This window comes from Hylaeus anthracinus, unplaced genomic scaffold (assembly GCF_026225885.1).
Source record: "Hylaeus anthracinus isolate JK02 unplaced genomic scaffold, UHH_iyHylAnth1.0_haploid 12001, whole genome shotgun sequence".
NCBI classification, from domain to species: domain Eukaryota; kingdom Metazoa; phylum Arthropoda; class Insecta; order Hymenoptera; family Colletidae; genus Hylaeus; species Hylaeus anthracinus.
The window spans coordinates 7269504-7275503 of NW_026534348.1; the positions used below are offsets into that span (position 1 = coordinate 7269504).

The 6000-nt window shown below is 39.9% G+C and overlaps 1 protein-coding gene across 2 annotated transcripts in view; it reads left to right on the plus strand.

The window, feature by feature from the left end:
- LOC128891141 (lipase member H-A-like) overlaps nt 1-6000 on the plus strand; it is a 222896-nt gene that overhangs the window by 112120 nt on the left and 104776 nt on the right. Inside the window, exon 1 of one of the 2 annotated variants that reach the window (XM_054150385.1) lies at nt 5398-5697. The exons of the other annotated variant lie outside the window; for it this stretch is intronic. The gene's annotated coding sequence lies outside the window, so the exon portion shown is untranslated. Of the gene's footprint in view, nt 1-5397; nt 5698-6000 lie in introns of those variants that run through there. 2 annotated transcript variants of the gene reach the window in all.

Sequence of the window (6000 nt, forward strand, 5' to 3'; positions counted from 1 at the left end):
CTGGATACCAAGTGACAGCATGTCGAGGGTTAGGCGTTCGCGAATATTTGTCCGTGAACGGATTGTATCGATGCTCGACGATCGCAAGCTCGTGACCTGATTTGTCAGCGGGTAGAATTTCCAGAACTTCTACTTGAAGAATTTTCTTACCCCACAGGTGTCGAAGGAAGTCTCGTATCTTCGGGTTACTTTCATCTCCCGCGAGTAAGAACAAAAACTTGGACGCCGATGATCTCTGGCAACTGACGCACAAATCGTCAATAATTTTCCTCCGCGACTCGTATTGCAACGTATTGCTTGAACTGTTGATATAAATGATGAGAGTATCGGACGTAGTCAGAAACATCGTTGGGTCTCCTGCTCGCGACACTTCGATGAATTGCGTCGGTATTAAACGGGACGAGATTTCGGAAACGGTAGAAATTACACGCATGGCTGTGTCATCTCTGCTGTGGTCTCCAATCAGTACTAGTGTGTCACGAAAATTGGACGACCGCACGATGTCACGAATGATGCCTTGCAGTTGGTGTTCCTCCGCAAGATTTAACATGAATTCGTATTGTCCGGATGGAACGACGGACATAATAATAGAGATCAATATTAACGTACGCTTCATCTTCGTTCAGAATTAAGTTTAAAATGTGCGAACGACTCCGACTCTACGCCGCTTTTACGAAGATGTTATATCTTGAACTTCACACCTAGTCTGAGTCAAGTACAAAATGTTCAGATAACTTCCCGAATCTTTGTCACTTTCACGAACAGTAATCGTTACTCAAAATATCCCAATAATACTACCACTTCTGTTGACTCTGCGTACTCAATTGATGGAACAGACTTCTCCACTAGCTTGGGTATACGTACAAATCACAATAGAGTAGGCAATTTCATAGAGTACTTGTAAACGTTCTGAAAAACGTGTCGTATGTATGAAATATGCAATTTTATTAATGTACAAAGCATGTTCCTACCCATCCGTGAATTGAAAAAGAATATATCAATAAATAAAAATCTATCGCCATTAGGATAAATAGCTCGTAAATATGCGGATGTTTTATCAGAAACACGTGCACTTACAATAAGTATACGCACCAATATTTTCACCCTTTCGCTACGGCTGTCTACTCCGTCGGAGTATTATTCGATGCAAGGATTGTAAGATTTTCTTCTTACTGTTTCGCATGGAACAAGTAGGAAACAAGTTAGGAGTGGAAATCACGCTTTCGTTCGAGTCGAGTTCTTCTTCTTACGGCATTTCGAAGAGGAAATTAAGGAGCACGTCCTGACACGTTTGTCTTCGTTCGGAGCTAATGTTTCATTTGCATTTCGCACAAAGGCAGGTACTGGATTGCAAACTTAATTCTGTACCACTGGTTTGCTATTCATTAGAAAATAAAGAAACGAAGTTTACCTGTTTTAGCTCGCGCACTTTTATCATCGTAATACTCATATATCAACAGTATTATTTCAAATTATTTAATACAATGTACTTCATAAAATTTGAAGGAAATATCTCTAGCACTTTTCACTTATGAATTTCATTTTTCAGATACATAATTGCGAGTGCAATTAGACGAGTACAGTCCGTTTACTTGTCACTGATTAATTCATCGGTAGAAAGGTCAACCACGATTATTTTCTGACACGTATAAACGTAAGAACATTCGTACCTATAAATTGATAACATAAGTCTCTACTCTTAAGTTACAATGATTATTATTGCACTATACCAAATGTTGACAGTTACCAAGCCAAAGAAGGACGAACTGAATGAGTATCACCGCAAATAAACTTTAATCGAACTTGATGGAAGAAAATAGTAGTAAATTCTACTCCAAGCGCAAACCACATTAGATGTTTCTGGAACGAAAGCTATAAAGTCGCAACATGTGTGTAACGTTGCGTGACGCAAACATCGCGGTGCCGAGCTAATATAAACTTTACTACTTGCAGAAAGCGTAGATCTGACAAAGAATGACTCATACTACTAGCGCCGTCCATAAAATCTTCAATGCGCCCAAAGCCCAAATGATTAAAACATGAATTTAATCTCGTTGGTTTCTTTTTTACATAGAAACTAGTCTGCAGTCGTATTTCCGTAAAACAAGTTCATTACATCCGGTAATAAAACTCGATTCTGCTACTGTTATTATCATTACCATCGTTATTTTTCGCTCCGTGATAAAAGTAAAACTTGAAATACAAAATTTTTTTTTCATTTTCTTCTTAGCGAATTTCAAATGAACCGTCTTGTCTATCATCTTAATATAAAAGTCAAAAATGTTGAAAATGTCATTTTAAGAAGTGACTGTATCTTTAAATTTTGATCAACCAGAAAAGCAATTGCATTTAACAATAAATTTATTTAATGTCCTTTGTTATTATTTTTGAATGTTTTACGTAACCATTAGGCTATATTAATTGAAGAGAATATCGAAGAATAGCCTAGTTATCCTTAATCAAATTTATGCTGTTGTATTCATGAATTCATTTATATTCATTTGTATCGTCTTATAATAAGTTGAACCAGTTAATCGAACATTTTTATGATTCAGCGCATGAAAAAGAACGCAAATTTAAATATTATTTTCCAGGCTCATTTTCCGATACGCCCAGTCCCGTTTCCACTGCGGTATATTCGAGTGCACTTCGAGTCTCCCTTTTCAGATTCCGTGGAATCGATGCATCGTGTGTTTTCATTGACGTAGCATTTCCGGTTCAGCAGCTTTCGACCTAGAAAAAATTTCCATGGGCACACGTTCTCCGCATTTGGCAAAATCGAGTCAATGTAGTTTGCTCGTGGCTACTTTTTAACTGAAATCTACTATCGAACGAATCTTTGGAAATATTTGGACAAAAATCACAAATAATCATACCTACTGCATAAAGATTGATCAATATTTTAAAAAATCCATAGTTTAAATATGTATTTATCGATGAATCGATGCAAGTATATTTATATATCATTTTCGTCAACTTTTACTATCGTATGAAATTACGAAATAGTGGAAAAGATTTTTCTCTGCGAGAAAAATTTGTCTCTAAGTATACTCATAACGAAACAGTGACTTATCACACTAATTTGGTCCGTCCAGTACAGTAATCAATTAAATTTGGTCTACGATATATTATTATGTCATAATTAAGTTTTTGAGGAACGCAAGTGTATCGATGTACAATTAAATTCACGAAAAGAAGTTCGTCCTTTCGTAAGTAATCGTATTTAATTTGGAGGGGAGGGTTATTTATATTTCAGTATAAAGGAGCTATCGAAATGTATTCCTAACAGAATGAATATTCTTCGAGTTACCAGTACTTGAATTTAAGAAAATGTGTATAATTTTTTCAAATACAATGCGATTGTTTGGGACATCACGTAATTCTTATCGTCCTTTTGGCAGACAAGGATCCCTTCCCGCGTCATTGTGCATTTTTCATTCGAGAGAAATAGACTCATTTCATATCGAACACACCGCTGTATCTCTTCCCTTCGTGTTTATGTAGGACGGAGAAGATATGGCTTCGTGACTGGCTTCGATACATAATAGACATAGTGAAGTGCACCTTCGAGAGCAATGCTCTAGATTCGAATTCGTGACGGATCCTCGAAACACTTGCTTCCGGACGGATGGCGAGACCCGTGATAAAGATTTGCAATTCCGTCTGGCACCGTCGCGGGCCATCGTTCTTCCCATTCCGACACCTCTTTCGCGCCCAAAGCCTGCGTCGAATTTGAAATTTGTCGGACCCTGAGCCACGATGGCGAAGTTTCGTTACTGGCAGGATCTCTTGTCTTCTATTTTTCACCTTTCTCGCTATTATGCACAGTCTCCAGGCAGACTTTTGTCGTCTGGAATTAGGCGTTGTTGAATGAAAAGCGTCGCCATGAGTACAATTGTCTGTTTAATTGTCCAAGTGTTCCCTTCATTTCGAGGGCAAGTAACTACGTTTCACGCGACGGGTTTTAATGACTTAATACGATGCTGGGATAATAAGCAGAATTCGTTTGTGTACTATAATTGTCTGGTGTTGCGCTGGTCGCAATATATTATTTTGGAAATTCGTGTCGGTCGAACAATGGACGTTTTTGGCGAAGCAGTGTAGTCGTCCTTTGACTCTTCAAGGTGCACGATTGTAAAAGAAAACGAAAATTCAAGCTGCATAGAAGAACAGTGTCAACAACTTTTCTGTTCCTTTGGTTATTAATGCCTAGGCCAATGCGCGTCAATTCAGCCAATTTCAATTTGCCCATCTTTTTACAGGTACCAACAGAAAGAGGAAAAATGGAGCTATAAACTCATTTTTTTCAGATTTTTAAATACATGCCTGGTATAAAATCAAGACATTGTTTAAAAAAAAAAAAAATAATAATAATGGTTCAAAAAGCTTCTTTTTGTTGTGAAATAATTTTTATTTGATACTCCCATGTCTTCACTATAAGCACGTAAAAGGTCATTTTCATCCGTTGTCTAGTTCAATAGTTATATTTTTGTGAAGAAAGGTAGCACAAAACTTTGAACGGCTGTAAAATCGACAGTTTTCAAAATTGTTCGAAATCCTTTGAGATACGTTCAAATATCACTAAACACTTCGCACATCCAAATTTCGTCAAAATCTGAGATGTTACTCCAAAAATTGTCCGAGTTGGCATGGAATGACCCAATTACAAAAGTCAAACATTTTGTCATTTATTTTTGCAATATGTCTTTCTTTTATTGAACACTCGATTCGTTCGTTTCTTCTTCAAAGTTCAATAAGAATCTACAAAAATTGAGTGTTCGGTAAGAAAAAGACAATGTGCAAAAATAAACGAGAAAAAACTTCAATTTTTGTAATTTCTTATTAAACTTGACAGTGAATGAGTTAAGCATACCTCGCGATATATTTAATACATTCTCACATTTTACGTACGTATATGTGTACGCGGATATTTCGACATATTTCAAGTGCACAACCATTCGTAAACAACCTGACAACGTGTCGCCCCTTACTTACCGCTCGTCGTTGAACGCGAAATCTCCGAACCCAGATTTGCAATCGCCAGCGCGTATCGAGCGGGTCGTGGCGATGATGAAAGGGGGTAAAGACACGGACGAAGAATAATACAATTCCATTAAACGGTAACGCTCGCAACGGCGCGAGTATTTTCCCAACGCAAAAGCGCGCAGCATGCTCGAAACGCGGCCGCACGGACACACCCTGTACCACGATACGCTCGTAAAACCAGCCTGTATCGTTTCGCTCATTAACTCGCCTCAACAATGACCGTGGGTGTCGCCGTAGTACGTTGAGACCCTTTCAACTCTAGCCTATCCACACCCTTCTAGTAGTGATAGTGCGCATACGCGGCGACCACCGAGTGAGGCGGTTCGCGCGTAAAATCGCGCTGAGCCAGCGGCAGTCAGTCGCGCGTAATACAGCGCGGGGTGCGGTTCGTTCTGTTAATCGTCCGAGACTCTGCGTCGGTGGCACTTTTTATCCTAATCTTCAGCTCCCTTGTGCGTCGATTCGATCATCGTTTCTCACCCTCGGCGGCGACCAACGCCACGGTCGTTGCGTCCTCAGCTTTCACTATGCGGCGCGCGTGACAGTAACGTTAACCAGGAATGTGTTTCACGGGGGAGCTCTGCGCCTTCCTGCTACTGGCACTGACACTGTGCCAGGGCCCTGGCCACGTTCAAGCGAGAAATGACAACTGTGAGTAATCTGCCGTTGTCGGTACCCCGATTCCTTTTCTACCCCTGTCAACTCCCCGTCGTGGAGATCGATTTTCTCTTTTTGTCCGACAAGTGGTTGCGAGATCGATGTCACGAGTGTGTCGTTCCTAGGCTACGCGCGATTGTTGAACGTACGGTGTTTAATCCTGGGGTGTGCCAGGATTCAACGTTTAGGGTGGGCTCATGGATTCGCTGCGAACGGCAACCCACGAACTGTGCTTCGAGGATTTTTTTTTGGAATTCCTTGGTGAGGTGTAGGAAAAGACATCTAGAACCTCGGAAA